We start from the raw sequence: 27269 nt of genomic DNA on the forward strand, positions 1-27269 counted from the left end.
TAGGAAGCACCATAACCAATCAGCCTCAACCATAGGGCACACACTCGTCGTTACTATGACAACTAGCGTAGACATGTCAATAAATGACTTCTGTGTGAACACTATACAATACTGCCCTGCGGCCCAGTCTCCGAAGGGAGGGGATCATGCTCTGCTTCAGTATGTCACAGTACATGTTGGCATTCATCGTTCCCTCAATGAACTGTAGCTCCTCAGTGCCGGCAGCACTCATGCAGCCCCAGACCATGACACTCCCACCACCATGCTTGACTGTAGGCAAGACAGGGTGGAAAGCGGTGTCTTAAAACATATATTTTGATTGGTTTAACACTTTTTTGTTTACTACATAATTCCATAGTTGTTATTTCATAGTTTTGATGTCTTTGCTATTATTCTATAATTAAGAAAATAGTCCAAATAAAGAAAAACCCTTGAATGAGTAGGTGTCCAAACTTTTGACTGGTTCTGTATTTTCAAAGAAGCATAGATAATCCTTATTTGGACCATTTTGATTTATTAAACAAATCTATTTATGGTCCAATAGCATATTTAAAGGGATCCACCTTCCTTGCGGATCTGTTTGGACAGTTCCTGAGCTGCCAGAGTCTCCCGTCTGTCCTGAGCTGCCAGAGTCTCCCGTCTGTCCTGAGCTGCCAGAGTCACCCGTCTGTCCTGAGCTGCCAGAGTCACCCGTCTGTCCTGAGCTGCCAGTCACCCGTCTGTCCTGAGCTGCCAGAGTCACCCGTCTGTCCTGAGCTGCCAGAGTCACCCGTCTGTCCTGAGCTGCCAGAGTCACCCGTCTGTCCTGAGCTGCCAGAGTCACCCGTCTGTCCTGAGCTGCCAGAGTCTCCCGTCTGTCCTGAGCTGCCAGAGCCGCCAGTCAGCCAGGAGCTGTCAGAGTCGTCCTTCACTCCGGTGCTGCCAGTATCTCCTGTCCATTCGGGACCCGGGTCTAGGGTCCCTAGTCCGAGGTCGGCGACAAGGGTCGCCGTTTTTAAGAGGCCATGGAGGTGGATAAAGAGGCGGAGAAAAACTATTGTGAAGTGGGGTCCACGTCGCCCAACCAGACCCTCCCCTATAGGTTTTGCGTCCGGAGACCTCACCTTACTGTCACGTTCTGACCTTAGTCCCTTTGTTTTATCTTTCTTTTAGTACGGTCAGGGCGTCAGTTGGGGTGGGCAGTCTGTTTGTTTCTCTATGTTGGGTTTTGAGTTTGTCCTCTCAATCAGAGGCAGGTGTCGTTAGTTGTCTCTGATTGAGAATCATACTTAGGTAGCCTTTTTCCACCTGTGTTGGGTGGGTGTTTATTTTCTGTTTTCTGTTGTGTCTGCATCAGCCAGAACTGTTTTAGGTTGTTTCTCTTTGTTATTTTTGTTATTTCCGTGTTCATTTAAATAAATATGGACACATACCATGCTGCACCTTGGTCCTCACCTTCTCCTTCATACGACGACCGTTACACTTGTCTTTGTGGGACTTAGTTTTAAGACTGGGCGTATAGCTAAGGTCCGCTTGGGTGCATGTGACATCCCGTGAGTTTACTATCACAGAAAGTCACATGTATGGAAACTTTCAGAAAGGAGCAAATTATAGTGTTTCGCAGTTGTGAAATCAGTTAGACGGTTGAGTCCTCGGGCTATCTTAAGTCTGCTCAGACAACAAAATAGCTTTTACACACTATCTGCTGACTGCCGCAAATGCTGAAAGGGGTTGTATGTATTGTCTCTATAAAAGAAGAAACCCCGGTTATGTTTGTTAAGCTTTCAACAATGAGCCATTCTTGGTCATGTTTGACATGCATAATTTTTGCATTTATTATAATAAGGTTTTTGAAAGAATCTGCGGTCTCTCTTCCCTTAAATAAGATCCACGGCAGCTCATGGGAGAAGTATACTCTATATCAACCCCCTAGTCCTTTTTACACACAACTTCATCTAAAAATGTAGAATGAGTTTCCTGTAAACTGTAGACATTCATTATATTTCAGCCAGGTAAAGACTTGTGTCTTTTCATATTATCTGCTAAGCCATTACAATTATAACTAGCTATATTTATTTCACCACTTACCATAATGAGATACAAGTTTCAATTATACTTATCATAATATATGTGTATAAACTTACACTTAAAAAGTACCATGATGATTGTGTGTCCATATAGCTATACTGTGATATTTGCACTGTTAAACATACTGTAGCTGTGACTGAGTAAACCTCCAATTGTCCAATATTCAATCCGCTAAAACCTTCCACCATCCCAAGGGGTTGTCATTCCCTGTGACTGGGCCTTTTAGAGATTGAGACCAATCCTTTGAAAAGAGCACAAAGTGCCACTACAGGACAGAACAGCCAACAGCATTTCTAACGCTTTTGCCTCAATTGAAAATAACATAAATATAAACGCAACATGTAAAGTGTTGGTCCCATGTTTCATGAGCTGAAATAAAAGATCCCAGACTATTTTAATACGCACAAAAAACGTACTTCTCAAAAACAAATGTCACACATTTGTTTCCATCCATGTTAGTAAGCATTTCTCCTTTGACAAGATAACCCACCCACCAAACAGGTGTGTTATATCAACAAGCTGACTAAACAGCATTATCATTGCACAGGTACACCTTGTGCTGGGGACAATAAAAGGCCACTCTAAAATGTGCAGTTTGTCAAAACACAATGCCACAGATGTCTCAAGTTTTGAGGGAGTGTCCACCAAAGCTGTTGCCAGATAATTGAATGTTCATTTTTCTATCAAAGCCACCTCCAATATAATTTTTGAAAATTTGGCAGTATGTCCAAATGGCCTCACAACCACAGACCAATTGTATGGAGTCGGGTGGGTGAGCTGTTTGCTGAACTGTAACTCAGTAAAATCGTTGAAATTGTAACTCAATGAGTTACTGTAACTCAATGAAATTGTTGCATGTTGAGTTTATATTTTTGTTCAGTATAGTTATAAAAAAATATTAATTTATTCCCACAATTTACAAATAGTATGTGTAATAACGCAGGCAACTCCTTCAAAGGATTGTTAAAGAAGGATTGTTAAGCCTTGAGACAATTGAGACATGGATTGTGTATGTGTGCCATTCAGAAGGTGAATGGGCAAGACAAAATATTTAAGTGCCTTTGAACAGGTTATTGTTGTATGTGTTGGGGTTTTCAAGTTCAACAGTTTCCCAAGTGTATCAATCATTTTCCACCACCCAAAAGACATCCAACCATCTTAGTGATAATAGTGATAATAATAATAATAATAATAGGCCATCATCCCTGTGGAACACTTTCGACACCTTGTTGAGTCCTTGCCCTGACAAAATGAGTCTGTTCTGAGGGCAAAAGGGGGTGCAACTCAACATTAGGAAGTTCCTAATGTTTGGTATACTCAGTGTGTGTGTGCACGTGTGCACTTGTGTATTTGTGTTTGTAGGGTAGAGGTGTTAGTGTGGGATGGGTGGGGTGTGTGCGTGTATGCATCCCACATCTGTTGCTATGGGGTGATGATGTTAGGGATACTATAGGATGGATCACAAGCTGTAATGTAACATGAATAACAATTGCTTGCAATATTTTTTTATTTTTCTACTGCTTGTCCTTGAAGGATCAAACCCTTTTTTTCAATTTTCGCCAAAAATGACATTCCGAAATCTAACTGCCTGTAGCTCAGGACCAGAAGCAAAAATATGCATATTATTGATACCATTTGAAAGGAAACACTTTGGAGATTGTGGAAATGTGAATATAATGTTGCATTTCTTTTTTTTATCAGCTTTGAAAGGCAAGAAATAGGCCAATATGTGACTTAGGAATCTATGTGCAATTTAGATTTTCGCCACGAGATGGCTGCAATGTATGTGCAAAGTTTTAGACTAATCCAATGAACCATTGTATCAAGACCTCCCAAATGTGCCTAAAGTTCATAACTGTGCACTATCCTCAAACAATAGCATGGTATTATTTCACTGTAATAGCTACTGTAAATTGGACTGTGTCGTTAGATTAACCAAAATTTACGTTTTCTGCCCATGTCCGAGGACATTTTCTTGTTACTTAAAATGTAATGTTAATCATATTAGCACATGTTATCTCAACCGTCCCTCGAGGGGGACACACCGATCCAGTAGAGATTGAACTCTTTTGGGATAGGGGGCAGCATTGTGCCCAGAGTGAACAGCCTCCTACTCTGTCCCAGATGCTAATATATGCATATTATTATTAGTATTGGATAGAAAACACTCTGAAGTTAATAAAAATGGTTGAATTATGTCTGTGAGTATAACAGAACTCATATGCCAGGCAAAAACCTGAGAAAAATAAAACCAGGAAGTGGGACATTTGAGGTTTGTAGTTTTTCAAAGCTTGGCCTACCGAATACACATTGAGATATGGATAAAGTTGCACTTCCTACGGCTTCCACTAGATGTCAACCGTCTTTAGAAACTTGAATAGGGATTCTACTGTAAAGGAGGGGCTCATGAGACCTCTTTGAGTCAGTTTCTTCAGACAAAGGATTTCTCCGGTTGGAACATTATTGATGTTTTATGTTAAAAACATCCTAACGATTGATTCCATACATTGTTTGATATGTTTCTAAAGGACTGTTACGGAAATCTCAGAGTTTTTGTCTGGACGAAGTGCCTGCGACTCATGAAGATGGATTACTGGGCTGAACACGCTAACAACAAGTTGCTATTTGGACATAAATTATGGACTTTATGGAACAAATCAGTCATTTATTGTCGAACTGGGATTCCTGGGAGTGCCTTCTGATGAAGATCATCAAAGGTAAGCGAATATTTATGTTGTAATTTCTAACTTCTGTTGACTCCAAAATGGCAGATATTCCTCTGGCTGTTTTCAAATCAAATCAAATCAAAATCAAATTTTATTTGTCACATACACATGGTTAGCAGATGTTAATGCGAGTGTAGCGAAATGCTTGTGCTTCTAGTTCCGACAATGCAGTAATAACCAACAAGTAATCTAACTAACAATTCCAAAACTACTGTCTTGTACACAGTGTGAGGGGATAAAGAATATGTACATAAGGATATATGAATGAGTGATGGTACAGAGCAGCATAGGCAGATACAGTAGATTGTATCGAGTACAGTATATACATATGAGATGAGTATGTAAACAAAGTGGCATAGTTAAAGTGGCTAGTGATACATGTATTACATAAGGATACAGTCGATGATATAGAGTACAGTATATACGTATGCCTATGAGATGAATAATGTAGGGTAAGTAACATTATATAAGGTAGCATTGTTTAAAGTGGCTAGTGATATATTTACATCATTTCCCATCAATCCCATTATTAAAGTGGCTGGAGTTGAGTCAGTGTCAGTGTGTTGGCAGCAGCCACTCAATGTTAGTGGTGGCTGTTTAACAGTCTGATAGCCTTGAGATAGAAGCTGTTTTTCAGTCTCTCGGTCCCAGCTTTGATGCACCTGTACTGACCTCGCCTTCTGGATGATAGCGGGGTGAACAGGCAGTGGCTCGGGTGGTTGATGTCCTTGATGATCTTTATGGCCTTCCTGTGACATCGGGTGGTGTAGGTGTCCTGGAGGGCAGGTAGTTTGCCCCCGGTGATGCGTTGTGCAGACCTCACTACCCTCTGGAGAGCCTTACGGTTGAGGGCGGAGCAGTTGCCGTACCAGGCGGTGATACAGCCCGCCAGGATGCTCTCGATTGTGCATCTGTAGAAGTTTGTGAGTGCTTTTGGTGACAAGCCGAATTTCTTCAGCCTCCTGAGGTTGAAGAGGCGCTGCTGCGCCTTCTTCACAATGCTGTCTGTGTGAGTGGACCAATTCAGTTTGTCTGTGATGTGTATGCCGAGGAACTTAAAACTTGCTACCCTCTCCACTACTGTTCCATCAATGTGGATAGGGGGGTGTTCCCTCTGCTGTTTCCTGAAGTCCACAATCATCTCCTTAGTTTTGTTGACGTTGAGTGTGAGGTTATTTTCCTGACACCACACTCCGAGGGCCCTCACCTCCTCCCTGTAGGCCGTCTCGTCGTTGTTGGTAATCAAGCCTACCACTGTTGTGTCGTCCGCAAACTTGATGATTGAGTTGGAGGCGTGCGTGGCCACGCAGTCGTGGGTGAACAGGGAGTACAGGAGAGGGCTCAGAACGCACCCTTGTGGGGCCCCAGTGTTGAGGATCAGCGGGGAGGAGATGTTGTTGCCTACCCTCACCACCTGGGGGCGGCCCGTCAGGAAGTCCAGTACCCAGTTGCACAGGGCGGGGTCGAGACCCAGGGTCTCGAGCTTGATGACGAGCTTGGAGGGTACTATGGTGTTGAATGCCGAGCTGTAGTCAATGAACAGCATTCTCACATAGGTATTCCTCTTGTCCAGATGGGTTAGGGCAGTGTGCAGTGTGGTTGAGATTGCATCGTCTGTGGACCTATTTGGGCGGTAAGCAAATTGGAGTGGGTCTAGGGTGTCAGGTAGGGTGGAGGTGATATTTTGGGTTCTGAGCACCGTTCTCAGATTATGCTTTTCCTGTAAAGTTATTTTTAAATCTGACACAGCACCAGTTAAGCATTAGGGGGCTCTATTAAAATTTTGTGATGAAAAATGTTCCTGTTTTAAACAAGATATTTTGTCACAAAAAGATGCTCGACTATGCATATAATTGACAGCTTTGGATAGAAAACACCCTGACGTTTCCAAAACTGCAAAGATATTGTCTGTGAGTGCCACAGAACTGATGTTACAGGCGAAACCCAGATAAAAATACAACCAGGAAGTGCCACATTTTTATAAACCGCCTCACAATAATTCCTTAAATGGCTGTGAATGAGCTACGAATGAGCATACGTTTTCCACGTATTCCCCAAGGTGTCTACAGCATTGTGACGTCTTTTTACGCATTTCCATTGAAGAATAGCCGTAAGGGACCATATATAGCAAGTGGTCACATGGTGTCTCCCGCAGAAAATCTTGCGTAAAATACTGAGGTAGCCATTTTTCCAATCGCTTCTTATGAGAAACCAATTGCCTCGACGGATATATTATCGAATATATATGTTAAAAACACAATGAGGATGGATCCTAAACAACGTTTGCCGTGTTTCTGTCGATATTATGGAGCTAATTTTGAAAAAAGTTTGGCGTTGTAGTGGTAGCATTTTCCGGTCGATTTCTCAGCGAAGCATGATGAACAAACGAGAGCTATTTCACCTACAAAAATAATATTTTGGGAAAAAAGGAACATTTGCTATCTAACTGGGAGTCTCCTGAGTGAAAGCATCTGAAGTTCTTCAAAGGTAAATAATTTAATTTGGTTGCTTTTCATATTTTTGTGAAAATGTTGCCTGCTGCCAGCAGAGCCTAGCATAGCATTATGCCATGATAAACTTACACAAATGCTTGTCTAGCGTTGGCTGTAACACATATTTTGAAAATCTGAGATGACAGTGTTGTTAACAAAAGGCTTGTGTTTGAATATATTTAATTCATTTCATTCATTTCATTCATTTCATTTGCGATTTTCATGAGTAGGAAAAGTTTCTAGGGGTATTTATGTCCACTGCGTTATGCTAATTCGTTTGAGGCTATGATTACGATCCCGGATCCGGGATTGCTAGTTTCAAGAGTTAAGGAGAAGTCTATCTTTTTAATTCTGTGTATAACAGTTGTATCTTTTGTCAATGTGTATTATGAGTATTTCTGCAAAATCACTAGTTGTTTTGGAATCAAAACATTACTGCACGTAACGCGCCAATGTAAACTGAGATTTTTGGATATAAATATGCACATTATCGAACAAAACATACATGTATTGTGTAACATGATGTCCTATGAGTGTCATTGGATGAAGACCATCAAAGGTTAGTGATTTATTTTATCTATATTTCTGCTTTTTTGAGTCCTCTCTTTGGCTAGCGGAACGCCTGCCTTAGAAAGGTTAACCTGTCTCCTCCCCTTTATCAACACTGATTAAAGTGTATTTAACAAGTGACATCAATAAGGGATCATAGCTTTCACCTGCATTCACCTGGTCAGCCTATGCCAAGGAACATACACACTCACAGTTGTTCCACAATTGTTCCATCGCCAGCCTTCCCAGGTACCTCTGTAAAGTCAGATCATTTGATAATTTTGTGCCGCCAGGGCCACAATAATTTTCCTCCTCTCTGATTGCCCTTCCCCCAATGGGTTACTGCATCCAGTTTTGCCAGCACTGCCACTAGCTGGGTGGGGTACTCCACCAGAATTTCCACCGGGTAGGTACGAGGTTATCAACGTTCTCATTAGCAGCTTTGATAAAATCCTTGTATATTATGCACTTCCCTCCAGGGTCTTTGGCTTTGTTGGACCAACCCTGTCAGGCATGCTCAGACTTTTGAGAGGGTGGTACTGCTTTAGTGGGTCTCTGACTGTGTTTGTCTTTCTGCCTTGGCTACGTAGGCTACTTGCCGTAGGTCAAAATAACAGGTAAGGACTTCTCCTTTGTGTGTGGGTTGCTCAGGTGGGTGTCTAGGGTACGTAAGGCAGCACACAGTTCTACACGCTGTTCATTCTCTCAGCATGCTGTCAATTCATTGGTGATGGGATGTTCATTATTATTTTATCAAAATGCATTTTTTGGCATAAATGCCTTCTTGAACATGAGAACTTTCATGTGCCTTAAAACAAACGTGTGTGCCATCTGTAAATAAGAATACAATTGTTAAATTATGAGCCAAGTAAGTTTAGCCACGGAAAAAGGCAGGAAACTTACTGCTAGCCGTGATTGGCTGAGATATTGCATGGGCTGGACATGCCAAGAGTTGGTCTGCAATGTAACACACTTCGGTCTATAACATGAGCTGCTCAGTATGTGTAGGCGACCCTTTCTAACACTGCTTTTTTTTCAAAGATATCAAAAAGAACTTCAAAAGTGTTGCTAAGGCTCCACACTTTCTGGAGGACTGCATTTTGAAATCATTTGGAATGCCTGGTGGAAGCAGAGTGTGATAGCTAAGGAGGTGGAGAAAAATCTGCCGTTTGATTTCAAATGTGGATGGGGTCGAAAAGAAAACAGGCAGTTGTATAAAACACCTGTCTCCGGACTACATCTTCAAACTAAGGGCAACCATGGCATCTGTGATAGAGAGGGAGAAGCGTTTATCCAGATATACGGGTAAGAAAGTCTAGCTAGCTACATTTTCAGATATTATACATTTCTAATCTTGTCAGATAGCCGTCTTCATTGTAAGAGGTTATAAACCTCTTAGGAATCCCTTAAGCTCGAATCCCGTTACCGGGATAGATTTGACAACATCCGGTGAAATTGCAGATCGCCAAATTCAAACTACAGAAATATAAATATTTAACATTAATTTAAATACAAGTGTAATACATCAAAGTAAATCTTAACTTCTTGCTAATCCAGCCGCCTTGAAAATAAAGGAGAGCCGCACACTCTAGGAGCTCAGATGCAAAAATGTAATGTCCAACGTTTGGACAGCCAAGCTGTCTTCATCAGGGTATGATCAAAAAATGCGGTATGACTCGTTTATATAGTGTCAAAAGGTGTCTGAATTCATGGCCAAGTGTGGCCTAATATCACTGGTTAATTATCAAATGGCATACAAAGAACAGCATACAAAAAAACATCTATGATGATGTGAATCTATGATCGTATGCTATCCATTTGTTTTTTGTATGCTGTTCTTTGTATGCCATTTTAATATTTGATAATTAACCAGTTTGTTGAGGGCTGACAGTTGTCACCCACTTCCCTTGAAAAATAGTTTGCCCTACAGCCAACTCTGTTGAGTAAAAAGAATTTGCAAAAAACATTCAGATTTCGACAGAAATATGGCTGAGATGCAAAGTAAATTCAAGGAGAGGGGGTACAAAAATTATCAGATTAATATTGGCATTGAGAAAATTCAAAACAATAAGAGTCATGACCTTTTTCAAGGTCAGTCTCGCAAAAAGACGCATTCTTGCGTTCTAACTACCCACTATTCTAAGTGCATTGAACAAATTATGGGAATTGTTCACAAACATTGGTACATTCTAAAATCTGATGATAGTCTCGGTAATGTATTTTCTGACCTTCCCTTGGTCGTATTCTCGCGGGGCAGAAATCTCAGAGACCAATTGATACACTCTGATTAACCACGCCAAAATATTGCTGAACAACCTCTCTTTGCGTCCCTACTGGAAGTAAATTTCAAGTGTAATGGCTGTGCTCAATGCAATGGCACTTATAAATGTAGATCCTTCAAACACCCACAAACAGGGACACAGATCCCAATAAAAGATGTTATTACGTACTCCACTAAGGCAGTTATTTATCTTATGAATTGTCCTTGTGGTAAAAATGATGTGGGTAAAACAAAGCGCGAATTAAAAGTATGTATCTCAGAGCATCGTAGCACCATTAGGTGCAAAAACTTGACTTACCCAGTTGCGGCTTACTTTTTGGAAGCAAACCACTCGATTTCGTCTCTGTGTTATATTGGCATCGAACATGTCACCCCCCCTAGGAGAGGGGGGTGACCTTGATAATTTATTGTTAAAATGAGAGGCTACCTGGATCTTTAATTTAAAGACCCTTGCTCCCTTCGGTCTCAACGTAGACTTTGATCTGAAGCCATTCTTGTGATTATTGTGACTTTGCCATTGTAATTGTTTGAAAGCTTGTGTAGTCTAAAATTATCGTATACTATCCATTTGTTTTTTTGTATGCTGTTCTTTGTATGCCATTTTAATATTTGATAATTAACCAAGATATTAGGCCACACTTTGCCATGATTACAGACACCTGTGTCTTTTGACACTACATAAACGAGTCATACAGCAGTGTTTGATCATACCTTGATGAAGACAGACAATCATGCCGGAAACACAAGACCCACTCCAATTCGCATACTGCCTCAACAGATCCACAGATGACGCAATCTCAATCGCACTCCACACTGCCCTTTCCCACCTGGACAAAAGGAACACCTATGTGAGAATGCTGTTGATTGACTACAGCCCAGCGTTCAATACCATAGTGCCCACAAAGCTCATCAGGACCCTGGGACTAAACACTTTCCTCCGCAACTGGATCCTGGACTTCCTGACGGGCTGCCCCCAGGTTGTAAGGGTAGGCAATAACACATCTGTCACACTGATCCTCAACCCTGGGGCCCCTCAGGGGTGCGTGCTTAGTCCCCTCTTGTACTCCCTGTTCACCCACGACTGCGTGGCCAAACACGACTTCAACACCATCATTAAGTTTGCTGACGACACAACAGTGGTAGGCCTAATCGCTGACAACGATGAGCCAGCATAAAGGGAGGAGGTCAGAGATCTGGCAGTGTGGTGCCAGGACAACAACCTCTCCCTCAATATGAGTAAGACAAAGGAAATGATCGTGGACTATAGGAAAAGGAGAGCTGAACAGGCCCCCATTAAGGATTCACATGTAGGTCATGTACTTTGGCTTGCGAAAGTATTTCCCCCTTTGGAATTTTTCCTATTTTGTTGCCTCACAACATGGAATTAAAAAATATTTTGGGGGGGGTTGTATCATTTAATTTACACTTTGAAAATGCTAAATATTTTTTATTTATTTTAAAAACAAGAAATAAGACAAACTAAAATCTTGAGCATGCATTACTATTCACCCCTCCCCCCCAAAGTTAATACTTTGTAGAGCCACCTTTCACAGCAATTACAGCTGCAAGTCTCTTGGGGTCTGTCTTGGCCCATCTAGCTACCGAGATGTTTGCCCATTCTTCAAGGAAAAACTGCACCAGCTCCATCAAGTTGGATGGGTTCCACTGCAGCATAACAATATTTAAGTCATACCACAGATTCTCAATTGGATTGAGGTCTGGGCTTTGACTAGGCCATTCCAAGACATTGGAATGTTTCCCCTTAAACCACTTTAGTGTTGCATTAGCAGTCTACCTAGGTTCATTGTCCTGCTGGAAGGTGAACATCTGTCCCAGTCTCAAATCTCTGGAAGACTGAAATTGGATTCCCTCAAGAATTTCTAAGTATTTAGCGTCATCCACCATTCCTTCAATTCTGACCACTTTCCCAGGCCCTGCCAATGAAAAACATGCCCACATTATGCCACCACACCATGCTTCATGGTGGGGATGGTGATCGTATACTATCCATTTGTTTTTTTGTTTGCTGTTCTTTGGGGTGATGAGAGGTGTTGGGTTTGCGCCAGACATAGTTTTTCTTGAGTTTGCTTGTTTTTTCTTTAGGCAATGGCTTTTTCTGGCCACTCTTCAGTAAAGCTCAGCTCTGTGGAGTGTATGGCTTAAAGTGGTCCTATGGACTGATACTCCAATCTCCGCTGTGGATCTTTGCAGCTCCTTCACATCTAGCTACTGAGATGTTACACATCTTTGGTATATTTGTTGCCTCTGATTAATGCCCTCGTTGCCTGGTCTGTGAGTTTTGGTGGGTAGCCCTCCCATGGCAGGTTTGTATTAGTGCCATATTCTTTATTGGTGCTCCGTGGGATGTTCAAAGTTTTGGATATTTTTTTATAACCCAACCATGATCTGTTCTTCTCCACAACTTTGTCCCTGGCCTGTTTGGAGAGCTCCTTGGTCTTCATGGTGACCCTTGCTTAGTGGTGCTCCAGACTCTGGGGTCTTTCAGAACAGGTGTGTATATATTTTGAGATCATGTGACAGATCATGTGACAGTTTGATTGCACACATGTGGACTTTATTTAACTAATTATTTGACTTCTGAAGGTAATTGGTTGCACCAGATCTTATTTGCAGGCCTCAATGCAAAGGGGATGAATACATATGCTCACACCACTTTTCAGTTTTCTATTGTTTACATTTTCTGAAACAACATTTTTTTTTATTTCACTTCACCAATTTGGACTATTTGGTGTATGTTCATTACATAAAATCCAAATAAAAATCTATTTAAATTACAGGTTGTAATGCTACAAAATAGGAAACATGCCAAGGGGGATGAATACTTTTGCAAGGCACTGTACTAAACAACCAAAGATTTCAAGACCAAAGGTTGGTTTATAGTACAGGTGTGTTTATAAATGTAATCTGAAGTGCGAGAGTGTGCTCTTGGCAATTGTAAACTCAGAGCATTGACAGATTGTCCGTTCAAAAATTCCGAGCATTTCACATTCGCATTCAGAGCGCACACTGGACTCTCTGGTGGAAGAGTAGGGTTGATCCGAGCCCTCTGAACTAACAACAGCAGTCAAGCGCCCAAGCTAACTGGCTAACGTTGGTTAGCTTGCTAGCTACTTCCAGACACAAATGAGAAAACAATTCACTGACCATTTTACTCACCCTAGCAGTGCTGGTTAGGCTGTTTTTATGTTATCCAGAGCAACGGTGACGGCAACTGTGCTGCTGGCAACAATTTAATTACGCATTTTTGCCATCATTTAATGACACTGTCCATATTCAGTGGGTGTGGAGCCTTCGTAAAATAGTCAGTTATTCTGCACTCTGGCACACAGATGAGTGCTCTGAATTCGGAGTAGATAGCCAGAGCGAATTTACCAGCTACGTCTATCGACAGTTGTCTCAGTGACATCATGAACATTCTATTGAAATGGTTACTTTTGTCTAGACATGTATCTAGCTAAACAATGAACCATATTCCCTACTCATAACGTTACTACCCTGAATGAATCTGCAGGTAGCTAACCAATGAGGTTGAAAATATCATTGAAGACACTTGCCAGTTGGTCAGCGTATGCTCAGAGTAAACATCCTGGTAATCTGTCTGGCCCTGCGGCCTTCTGAATGTTGACCTGTTTGAAAGTCTTACATTGTGTAATCACACTCTCCGCAGCCAGTCATCCTGAACATCTGATGCTCTCAGAAATGTTTCAGTGTTACTTGCCTCAAAGCGAGCATACAAGTTATTTAGCACGTCTGGTAGGCTTGTGTCACTGGGCAGCTCTTGGCTGTGCTTCCCTTTGTGGTCTGTTATAGTTTGTAACACCGAGCATCGGAGCCGGTGTAGTACGATTTGATCTTAATCCTGTATTGACGCTTTGCCTGTTTGATGGTTTGTCGGAGGGCGGGATTTCTTATAAGCTTCCAGGTTAGAGTTCCACTCCTTGAAAGTGGCAGCTCTATCCTTTAGCTCAGTGTGAATGTTGCCAGTAATCCAAGGCTTCTGGTTGGGGCATGAGGACGACGTCGTGCACGCCCCCCAAAAAAAAAAAAATTGACCTTAATTTAACTAGGCAAGTTAGTTAAGAACAAATTCTTATTTACAATGACAGCCTAGGAACAGTGGGTTAACTGCCTTGTTCAGGGGCAGAACGATAGATTTTTACCTTGTCAGCTCTGGGATTCGATCTCGCAACCTTTCAGTTACTGGCCCAACGCTCTGACCAGTAGACTACCTGCCGCCCCGGAAGTGCCATGGAAGAATCCCGGAACATATTCCAGTCTCTGATAACAAAGCAGTCCTGTCAATTATGGTCAGATTTGCCAAATGGAGGTGCGAGGGAGAACTTTGTACGTGTCTCTGTGTGTGGAGTAAAGGTGGTCGAGAATTATTTTTCCTCTGGTTGCACATTTATGATGATGATGGAAACTAGATAAAACTAATCTAAGTTTCCCTGCATTAAAGTCCCCGACCACTAGGAGCACCGCCTCATGATGAGTGTTTTCCTTTTTTGCTTTTGGCAGTATACAGCTAATTGAGCGTGGTTTTGATGCTAGCATCGATCTGATGTGGAATGTACACAGCCTTGAAAAATACAGAAGAAAACTCTCTAGGCAGATAGTGTGGTCTACAACTTATCATGAGATACTCTACCTCAGGTGAGCAAAACATTGAGACTTCCTTAAATATCGTGCACCAGCTGTTGTTCACATATATATATATATAGGCCACCTATATATATCTTACTAGAGGCTGCTCTTCTGTCCTGCAGATGGAGTGTATAACCCGCCAGCTGTCTGTTCTTAATGTTGTCGTTCGGCCACGACTCGGTGAAACATAAGATTTTTAATGTCCCGTTGGTAGGATATATGTGCTTTCAGATCGTCCCATTTATTTTACAGTGATTGAACATTAGCTAGCAGGACAGAAGGCATGGGCAGATTATCCACTTGTTGCCTGGTCCTCACAAGGCAACCGGATCTTTTTTCACTAAATCGCAGTTTTCTTCTCCAGCGAATAATGGGGATCTGGGCCTGATCAGGTGTCTGTAGTAGTATGTCCCTCCCGTCCGACTCATTGAAGAAGAACTCTTCGTCCAGTTTGAGGTGAGCAATTGCAGATCTGATGTCCAGAAGCTCTTTTCCGTCAGAAAAGACGGTAGCAGCAACATTATGTACAAAACAAGTCCCGAAAAACGAGAAAAAACTAACAAAATAGCATGCTTGGTTGAGAGCCGTTATGACAGCAGACCTCCCCTCCAGTGCCATCATATTCAGTTCTACTACGTGATATCTTTCAAAAAAGCAGCGCTAGAAAGGACAACCTACACATACTGACCGCCTCATTTTATAGACAGAAGCGCTCTACATGACAGACCAATCCAAACTCATATCTTGGCATGTCCAGCTCACTCATTATCTCAGCCAATCATGGCTAGTGGGAAGGTTGCTGACTTTTTCCATGACTAAACCAACTAGGCTAGTAATTTAACAATTGTATTCGTATTTACAGATGGCATACACGTTTCTATTAAGGCACATGTTCCAGAAGGAATTTCTGCCCAAAAACATTCAAATGGCTCTCCTGTGAAGTAGTGACGCTTGACATACACCAAGTTTCCTGAAACAAGTCAAATATTTGACAAATCAGATTATTATAAAAATGCATATAAAATGTTGTAGGCCTACACGTTCATGTACACGTTCATGTAATGTAGCCTATACAATATGATTATTAGGCAATAGCAGTGTGTTAGTGTGCAAGTCTGAAATAGGTAGGTCCTTATTAAGTTAATTCTTAATGGTCAATTTAAATCTGTTGGCTGTAGGCTACTTCCCTTTTCAACACACTAACACAATACATGTAAATCTACATTTCAAAGGGGAGGACTCATGTGAGATTCGAACCCTTGGTACAATATGCAACAATTACGCAAACTAGGTACTTTAAGAGCAATTTGACCAGCCAGGCAAATACACAAGATGGTTGCTTTGATGATCAGAATGTGCTGTTGGACTGAGATATGGACACTTCCATGAACAAGTGTTGGAACACATCCAACTACATTGACTATTTTAATTGGCTGAGGCTGAACTTGTTCCAGGATATAATCACTGCCACCTGGTGAGGTTAGCATAGGGCTAACATGTGCCATTTGATCTAATGGGAATAGCTATAATTAAGTATTCCACCACATGCAAGTAAATCAACAGTTTGAATTGGCTGATATGCATTTTCAGACGAATAAACTGTGTAAATTGAAATGGTTGCTTATGTTTGCAAGTATGGCCCCAGAATGATTATTCAAATTCTACGGTTGGTGTTGTTTGGCATGACAACAAATGAAAAAGCCAGGTAGGAGTTATGACATTGCAGGATCCAAAGTATTGGTATATGTTTCCCAGGGGACCCTAATCACATTTGAATATATGTTAAATTTAGACAAGGATTTTAGAAATGGCTATCTGAGATATATAAATATATATATAAATAAATGTAACATGCTTTGTAAACAGTAGGTGTGGACTAACAGTAAAATGCTTACTTAAGGGCCCTTCCCAACAATCCAGAGAGAAAGTAAATAGAGAAATAATAGAAAATTAAAACACGTAGTAATAATAGGTACACAATGAGTAACAGTAACTTGGCTATATACAAGGGTACCAGTACTGAGTCGATGTGCAGGGGTACGAGGTAATTGAGGTAGATATGTACATATAGTAACTAAGGTAAACAGTAGCAGAGGCATATGTGGTGAGTCAAAAAAGTTAGTACAAAAAGGGTCAATGCAGATGGTCTGGTTAACTAACTATTTAACAGTCTTATGGCTTGAGGGTAGAAGCTGTTCATGGTCCTGTTGGTTCCAGACTTGATGCATCAGTACTTCAACATGCTGATCTATACCACCACTGGTTGTAACCTGTATTAGAGCTAACGTTTGCTTTGCACAAGCTATTGCATTTAACTAAATGGCATTTAGGTAGACAGCTAACTAGTTAGTAATTAGCATTATTTTAGGCACTTGCCAGCTTCCTTAACTCGTGTTTTGCAAATAGCAACAGACCAAGTTATTTTTGAACTACTCTTTTTACTGACTCGTGAGTCATGATTCGTTTTTGAGAGTGATTTGTGTATTTTAGTCATTTGTTTGACCTGCTGGATTGATAAACGCTCCTCCGGCTCAGCGGCTTCAGAGACGTGCTCCGACCAACAACTGGCTGTCATAAAAAAAGTATTTAGTCAGCCACCAATTGTGCAAGTTCTCCCACTTAAAAATATGAGAGAGGCCTGTAATTTTCATCATAGGTAAACTTCAACTATGACAGACAAAATTAGGAAAAAAAATCCAGAAAATCACATTGTAGGATTTTTTATGAATTTATTTGCAAATTATGGTGGAAAATAAGTATTTGGTCACCTACAAACAGGCAAGAATTCTGGCTCTCACCGACCTGTAACTTCTTCTTTAAGAGGCTCCTCTGTCCTCCACTCGTTACCTGTATTAATGGCACCTGTTTTAAATTGTTATCAGTATAAAAGATACCTGTCAACAACCTCAAGACTGAATCTGCAATAGGTAAGCAGCTTGGTTTGAAGAACTCAACTGTGGAGCCATTATTAGGAAATGGAAGACATACAAGACCACTGATAATCTACCTCGATCTGGGGCTCGACGCAAGATCTCACCCCGTGGGGTCAAAATGATCACAAGAACGGTGAGCAAAAATCCCAGAACCACACGGGGGGACCTAGTGAATGACCTGCAGAGAGCTGGGACCAAAGCCTACCATCAGGAAAACACTACGCCGCCAGGGACTCAAATCCTGCAGTGCCAGACGTGTCCCCCTGCTTAAACCTCTTACAGCCCCCCCCCCGCCCTACTTTGTGCAATTTCCGCCTGAAGACATACCCAAATCTAACAGCCTGTAGCTCAGGCATAGATCCAAGGATATGCATATTCTTGGTACCATTTGAAATAAAACACTGAAGTTTGTGTACATGTGAATTGAATGTAGGAGAATATAACAGAATAGATCTGGTTTAGATAAAACAATGAAAAAAAACATACATTTTTTTTTATTTATTTTTGTATCATCATATTTAAAATGAACAAGATAAAACAACCATTCAGATAGGATGATGGGGACAAGTTCAGTGAAAAATATAAGAGGGCAACAGTACTTGTGCAAAGTTTCAGAATGATAACTTCCAAAATGAGTCTGCTACATGACATTTATCATGAAGTCACCCAGGTGTCCTGCACAAGTAGCCCAAATGTACCCAAGTGGCCAAATTGGTATACATTTTGAAACAAATAACTATATACAAAATACCAAAATGGTATTCTAACACACCCCCCCCAAAAAATGGAAAAAAATATAATTATTGATTAAAAAAATATATAAAAATATATATATTTATACATTTACAAAATAACATGGTAACTATTTACACACTTTCAATATTTGGAAGACCCTCAGTCCTCTATCAAATCAAATCCATTTATATAGCCCCAGCCTAAAACCCCAAACAACAAGCAATGCAGGTATTGAAGCACGGTGGCTAGGAAAAACTCTCTAGAAAGGCAAAAACCTAGGAAGAAACCTAGAGAGGAACCAGGCTATGAGGGGTGTGCCGGGTGGAGATCACAGTGGTTGTTGAGGGTGCAACAGGACAGCATCTCAAGAGTAAAAATGAACAGTTTAGGGTTCCATAGCCGCAGTCAGAACAGTTGAAACTGGAACAGCGGCAAGGCCAGGTGGACTGGGGACAGCAAGGAGTCATCATGCCAGGTAGTCCTGACGCATGGTCCTAGGGCTCAGGTCCTCCGAGAGAGAGAAAGAGAGAATTAGAGAGAGCATACTTAAATTCACATAGGACGCCGGATAAGACTCCCATTCGGAGTCAGTGTCACTGTGAAATAAAATGTTCAGTTAGAATAGTTTCACACATGAGCCCTGTATCAACAGGTATTATAAACAGATACAGTGCCTTGCGAAAGTATTCGGCCCCCTTGAACTTTGCGACCTTTTGCCACATTTCAGGCTTCAAACATAAAGATATAAAACTGTATTTTTTTGTGAAGAATCAACAACAAGTGGGACACAATCATGAAGTGGAACGACATTTATTGGATATTTCAAACTTTTTTAACAAATCAAAAACTGAAAAATTGGGCGTGCAAAATTATTCAGCCCCTTTACTTTCAGTGCAGCAAACTCTCTCCAGAAGTTCAGTGAGGATCTCTGAATGATCCAATGTTGACCTAAATGACTAATGATGATAAGTACAATCCACCTGTGTGTAATCAAGTCTCCGTATAAATGCACCTGCACTGTGATAGTCTCAGAGGTCCGTTAAAAGCGCAGAGAGCATCATGAAGAACAAGGAACACACCAGGCAGGTACGAGATACTGTTGTGAAGAAGTTTAAAGCCGGATTTGGATACAAAAAGATTTCCCAAGATTTAAACATCCCAAGGAGCACTGTGCAAGCAATAATATTGAAATGGAAGGAGTATCAGACCACTGCAAATCTACCAAGACCTGGCCGTCCCTCTAAACTTTCAGCTCATACAAGGAGAAGACTGATCAGAGATGCAGCCAAGAGGCCCATGATCACTCTGGATGAACTGCAGAGATCTACAGCTGAGGTGGGAGACTCTGTCCATAGGACAACAATCAGTCGTATATTGCACAAATCTGGCCTTTATGGAAGAGTGGCAAGAAGAAAGCCATTTCTTAAAGATATCCATAAAAAGTGTTGTTTAAAGTTTGCCACAAGCCACCTGGGAGACACACCAAACATGTGGAATAAAATGCTCTGGTCGGATGAAACCAAAATTTAACTTTTTGGCAACAATGCAAAACGTTATGTTTGGCGTAAAAGCAACACAGCTGAACACACCATCCCCACTGTCAAACATGGTGGTGGCAGCATCATGGTTTGGGCCTGCTTTTCTTCAGCAGGGACAGGGAAGATGGTTAAAATTGATGGGAAGATGGATGGAGCCAAATACAGGACCATTCTGGAAGAAAACCTGATGGAGTCTGCAAAAGACCTGAGACTGGGACGGAGATTTGTCTTCCAACAAGACAATGATCCAAAACATAAAGCAAAATCTACAATGGAATGGTTCAAAAATAAACATATCCAGGTGTTAGAATGGCCAAGCCAAAGTCCAGACCTGAATCCAATCGAGAATCTGTGAAAAGAACTGAAAACTGCTATTCACAAATGCTCTCCATCCAACCTCACTGAGCTCGAGCTGTTTTGCAAGGAGGAATGGGAAAAAATGTCAGTCTCTCGATGTGCAAAACTGATAGAGACATACCCCAAGCGACTTACAGCTGTAATCGCAGCAAAAGGTGGCGCTACAAAGTATTAACTTAAGGGGGCAGAATAATTTTGCATGCCCAATTTTTCAGTTTTTGAATTGTTAAAAAAGTTTGAAATATCCAATAAATGTCGTTCCACTTCATGATTGTGTCCCACTTGTTGTTGATTCTTCACAAAAAAATACAGTTTTATATCTTTATGTTTGAAGCCTGAAATGTGGCAAAAGGTCGCAAAGTTCAAGGGGGCCGAATACTTTCGCAAGGCACTGTAGAGAGTTGAAGGTTGAAGGTTAAATAATATTTTATATTATTAATTTCAAACAAGGGCATTAGCATGATAAGAACTTACCAGTCCAAAACGATGTCCTCTCCCATTCAAAAAAATGTCCTCCACAATCGCTAAATAAAGCGTCCTACAACAATCTATGTCTCACCTTCCCAATCAATTTATTCTAAAATTGTTTGTACATCTGTATATCTAGACTTAGATTTAGCTTTCCCTGACTTAGTCGCCATAATGATTGATATATATAAACAGCTGAATCTGCGCGTTCACCAAACAATGCTGTGCGTAATATGTGCTTCTTCTTCCGGTATGAAACTTCAGTAGCGAATGACTCTCGTTACGCTGGAGCTTACTACATGGGTTGGTCTTGCAACACATAAACATGGCATATTGCCGTTTAGCTCAGCTCATTGGCTATCTACCCAGCTAGATTTCAAGACGATCAGTGGGTTAAAAGACAGTCAATCAACGAAACAGCGGGCAAATCATTGTTGCACAATGATGTCATGACTTGTTGTCTTCAAATCGGTTTCTTTCAGTCAATACGTCCCGCGAAATGGCCCATCAGGTTTGATTGTGTTACAAACAAACCAGTTGATTGCAGTGAAACCCAACATGACTGGAAAAGTCATGTTCTGAGTGGGTTATTTACCTGGAATGTGTAGTCGAAAATGGAATGAGACGGAATTCACGACACAAGCGGTTCACAAAATGTTTCGTGTAAGGCTATAAAAACTGATTTTATCAAACAAAAGATCATTCATTGTGTAACAATGAGCATTGGGATTGCAAACAGACAAAGATCGTCATCAAAGGTAAATAATTTATTTTAATGCAGTTTGTGATTATGTTACACCTGTGCTGGTAAAATGTAAAAATGTTTATGGGGCTCTATGCTCAGATAATCACATCGTATTCTTTCGCGGTAAATCCTTTTTTAAATCTGACAACGCAGTTGGATTAGCAAGATTCTAAGCTTTCGATACATGTGAGACACTTGTATTTTCATGAATGTTTATTATGACTATTTATGTAGCGATCACCATATATTGTGGAATTTCATCCCGCTAGCGGGTTCCGTGCGCAGAGAGGTTAAGCCAGTACACGTCCAGGCCCGTCTGAAGTTTGCTAGAGAGCATTTGGATGATCCAGAAGAAGATTGGGAGAATGTCATATGGTCAGATGAAACCAAAATAGAACATTTTGGTAAAAACTCAACTCGTCGTGTTTGGAGGACAAAGAATGCTGAGTTGCATCCAAAGAACACCATACCTACTGTGAAGCATGGGGGTGGAAACATCATGCTTTGGGGCTGTTTTTCTGCAAAGTGACCAGGACTACTGATCCGTGTAAAGGAAAGAATGAATGGGGCCATGTATCGTGAGATTTTGAGTGAAAACCTTCCATCAGCAAGGGCATTGAAGATGAAACGTGGCTGGGTCTTTCAGCATGGCAATGATCCCAAACACACCGCCCGGGCAACGAAGGAGTGGCTTCGTAAGAAGCATTTCAAGGTCCTGGAGTGGCCTAGGCAGTCTCCAGATCTCAACCCCATAGAAAATCTTTGGAGGGAGTTGAAAGTCTGTGTTACCCAGCAACAGCCCCCAAACATCACTGCTCTAGAGGATCTGCATGGAGGAATGGGCCAAAATACCAGCAACAGTGTGTGAAAACCTTGTGAAGACTTACAGAAAACATTTGACCTCTGTCATTGCCAACAAAGGGTATACAACAAAGTATTGAGATAAACTTTTGTTATTAACCAAATACTTATTTTCCACCATAATTTGCAAATGAACTCATTAAAATCCTACAATGTGATTTTCAGATTTTTTTTCTTCTCATTTCATCTGTCATAGTTGAAGTGTACCTATGATGTAAATTACAGGCCTCTCATCTTTAAGTGGGAGAACTTGCACAATTGGTGGCTGACGAAATACTTTTTTGCCCCACTGTATATGACACAAGAAAATAGATCATGCAGCACGCAGCATAGAGAAGAAAAATCCATGTTTAGAACTGATAATTGATCGTGTGGTTCAATAATTAATTCAATTACTTGATTCTTGAATATTGTGACGGACACATTTTAAAGACCCAAAACTTATACAGCCTCTGCTCAACAAACTTGAACTTGAAAACAAATCACTCAAGGGGGCTGCAGTTTGCGAATTATATTGTGCTTATCACCCACATGGCAGTCAAGCAAAATCCATTCCGGCCAAGAGTTGTTCATAATCTAGTCTGGTTGCGGACACAACTAGACCTCGGTTTAAATGTTTCAAGAAATAATCTTGTTTGTATGCCTAGCAATCAACAGATGTGACCAACCGGATTGATTAGGTCTTATATAGCAACATTTGAAATTGTGTTTTTTAACATTGGATAAAGGTATAGACTCAGAACTAGAAAATAGTATACCATACACAACAGTTGAGGAACAATGGGTAAGTAATTATGCTTTGAAAGTTGATTAACTTTTAACCCCACTTTTGAGAAAATGGCCCTTAAATGTTTTGGTACATCTACTGGATAACTGACTGTTATTTGTATACGCCCAATCCCGCATCATTCACCCCCTATTAAGCCTTAGCCCCACCCGTTTTAAGGATTCATATGTGCGGCCATGTGTTTTTTTTAATCCTCAACAATCTACACACAATACCCCATATTGAAAAAGTGAAAACAGGTTTGTAGAAATTTTTGCACATTTATATAAAAATAGACAGAAATACCTTATTTACATATGTATTCAGACCCTTTGCTATATGATTCGAAATTGAGCTCACGTGCATTCTGTTTCCATTGATTATCAACTAAGATGTTTCAACAAGTTGATTGGAGTCCACCTGTGGTAAATTCAATTGATTGGACATGATTTGGAAAAGCACATACCTGTCTATATAAGGCCCCACATTTGACAGTGCATGTCAGAGCAAAAACCAAGCCATGAGGTCGAAGGAATTGTCCGTAGTGCTCCGAGACAGGATCTTGCCGTGTTACAGATCTGGGGAATGGTTACAAAAAAATTATTCAGCATTGAAGGTTCCCAAAAACACAGTGGCCTCCATCATTCTTAAATGGAAGAAGTTTGGAACCAAGATTCTTACTATAGCTGGCTGCCTGGCCAAACTGAGAAATCAGGGGAGAAGGGCCTTGGTCAGGGAGGTTACCAAGAACCTGATTGGTCTTCTGACAAAGCTCTAGAATTCCTCTGTGGAGATGGGAGAACCTTCCAGAAGGACAAACATCTCTGCAGCGCTCCACCAATCAGGCAGAGTGGCCAGACGGAAGCCACTCAGTAAAATGCACATGACAGCCCACTTAGAGTTTGCCTAAAGGCACCTAAAGACTCTCTGGTCTGATGAAACCAGGATTGAACCATTTGGCCTGAATGCCAAGCCATCACGTCTAGAGGAAACCTGGCACCATCCCTACGGTGAAGCATGGTGATGTCAGCATCATGCCGTTGGAATGTTTTTCAGTGGCAGGGACTGGGTGACTAGTCAGGATCGAGTTAAAGGTAGACGGAGCAAAGTACAGAGAGATCCTTGAATGAAACCTGCCCCAGAGTGCTCAGGACCTCAGACTGGAGCGAAGGTTCACCTTCCAACAGGACAACAAACTATGCACACAGCCAAGACAACGCAGGAGTGGCTTCGGGACAAGCTTATGAATGTCCTTGAGTGGGCCAGCCAGAGCCTTGAACCCGACCGAACACCAAAAAATAGCTGTGCAGCAACGCTCCCCATCCAACCTGACAGAGCTTGAGAAGATCTGCAGAGAAGAACGGGAGAAGCTCCCCAAATGCAGGTGTGCCAAGTTGGTAGCATTATACCTAAGAAGACTTGAGGCTGTAATCGCTGTCAAAGGTGCTTCAACAAAGTACTAAGTAAAAGGTCTGAATACTTACAGTACCAGTATTTAATTTTCATTTTTAATATATTAGCAAACATTTCAGAAAAAGTGTTTTTGTTGTGTCATTATTGGTGTGTAGATTGATGAGGGGAAATGTTTACTTGCATAGTGGAGTCTTTTGTTTAGTCATGTAGTTAGCTAGCTAGTTTGCTAAACAATTAACCATCATTCCAACTCATAACATTAATACCCTGCATTAATCTACAGGTAGCTAAAGCTAACCAACTAGGTTCAATGTTAGCTAAACTAGCTAATATTAGGCTACAACTAGCAATGCAAATGGTTCTGAGATACAAATAATATTACTACACAGATCATATACTAGCGAGACAGCCAAATCAAATTACATTTTGTTTGTCACATGCTCCGAATATAGCAGGTGTAGACCTTACTGTGAAATGCTTTATTACAAGCCCTTAACTCTATTTCTTGGGCTGCATTTTGTTGTTAAGAAAATATTTACTAAATAAACTAAAGTAAAAAAATATCTATAAAAATAACAAGAAAATAACATAACAATAAGGCTATACACAGGGTGTACCGGTACCGTGTCAATGTGCAGGGGTACAGGTTAGTCGAGGTAATTTTGCATCAATGCAAATAGTCAGGGTGTCCATTTGATTTATTGTTCAGCAGTCTAATGGCTTGGGGGTAGAAGCTGTTAAGGAGCCTTTTGGTCGTAGCCTTGGTGCTCCGGAACCTCTTGCCATGAGGTAGCAGAGAGAACAGTCTATGACTTGGATGACTGGAGTCTTTGACAATTTTTTGGGCCTTCCTCTGACACGGCCTAGTATATAGGTCCTGGATGTCTGGATGCTTGGCCCCAGTGATGTACTGGGCCGTATGCACTACCCTCTATTGCGCCTTTCTGTCAGATGCCGAGCATTTGCCATACCAGGCGGTGATGAAACCGGTCAGGATGCTCTTGATGGTGCAGCTGTAGAACTTTTTGAGGATCTGGGGACCCATGCTAAATCTTTTCAGTCTCCTGATGGGGAAAAGGTGTTGCCGTGCCCTCTTCACAACTGTCTTGGTGTGTTTGGACCATAATAGTTCGTTGGTGATGTGGGCACCAAGGAACTTGAAATTCTCGACCTGCTCCACTTTAGCCCCATCAATGTTAAAGAGAGGGAGTGAAAGATGCTGAATAGGTGTAGACAAAGAAGAGCTCAAATTTATCAACTTTCAAAGCAGAATTACTTTCCCATTGTTCCTCAACTGTAGTGTATGACATACAATTTTCTAGCTCAGAGTCTATACTTATTGTTACATAAGACCGAATCGAGCCAGTAGGTCACATATGGTTTGTTTGACTCAAGGAGGATGACAATTACAAAGTGTACACGCTTGTTATCATCATACAGATCGCATTATTGCAGTCATTTTAAATACGTTTATCGTGAGTCCGGAGGACAGTGTTAATGTAGGAAGACACTTGGATGTATCAGTATCAGATGGTGAATTACTTATTTTTGACAAAGTCATCAAACTCTCTGATTGGCCTTTTCTGTAGGGTACTAAAGGAACTCTAATCAACATAGCAATATCCTACCTTCATTCACATCAGATAGTGTCCTCCTTACTCTATAACCTACTAATGCATATGTGACTTTGTATGGTAAACCTCATTTCATGATGAACCCCATTAACCACCTTGGTCGTATTGCATATGTAGCCTCGGCTTCCAGGCGGTGAGGTGAACGCCTGGTGGAGTACTACCCATAGAGTGACTACACCCTCTCTGGTGAGGAGACATTAGTGTAGGCTATCATTAGTAGGGTATATTTAGGCTGTACTTACATGTAGGCCTACAGCGGTTTATATTCTACGCATTATTACAATCGTCCACTTCGTCAAATGCGTTTTGAAATGAGCATCATTGACCGGCAATGAACAGTTTTTTCCTCAACAAAAAAGCTTGATGCGAGGGGGGCTCAAACCCATGGTTAAAGTGCACTATTCATTTTGCGTCAACTGCTTAAGCAGTGTGTGTGATAATGGTAGCTTACATTACTATTATTTGACAAAACCATTAGGCTCTTCATTTTTTTATCGTGTACAACAAGTGTACATGTTGTAAGGACCTCATTTATCTCTTTCTTCGATAAAAGCATGTGTGAAACAAGTAAACAATAATGTGTCATATGTAAAAATGTTGTCTAGCCTAGTGAAGGATGCATCAATGCAATATTGGCACACAACTTTTTATTATAGACCAACGGAACAAAACTAAGCCTTGCATTTGCAGGTTTAAAACTTCTTAAGGCACTATTTTCACGTCAGGATGAAAAGTGTGCCCAAAGTAAACTGCCTGCTACTCAGGCCCAGAAGCTAGGATATGCATATTATTAGTAGATTTTGATAGATTCACTCTGAAGTTTCTAAAACTGTTTGAATGACGTCTGGAAGTATAACAGAACTTATTTGGCAGGCGAAACCCCTAGGACGAACCATCCAGGAATTTTTATATTTTGAGATCACTCTCTTTTCAATGGTCTTCCAATGGAAATCTAGAATTCTAAGGCAGTTGCTTGCAGTTCCTATCGCTTCCGCTAGATGTCAACAGTCTTTAGAAATCGGTTGATGTTTTTCCTTTG

This window comes from Oncorhynchus clarkii, chromosome 2 (genome assembly GCF_045791955.1).
Source record: "Oncorhynchus clarkii lewisi isolate Uvic-CL-2024 chromosome 2, UVic_Ocla_1.0, whole genome shotgun sequence".
Classification (NCBI taxonomy): domain Eukaryota; kingdom Metazoa; phylum Chordata; class Actinopteri; order Salmoniformes; family Salmonidae; genus Oncorhynchus; species Oncorhynchus clarkii.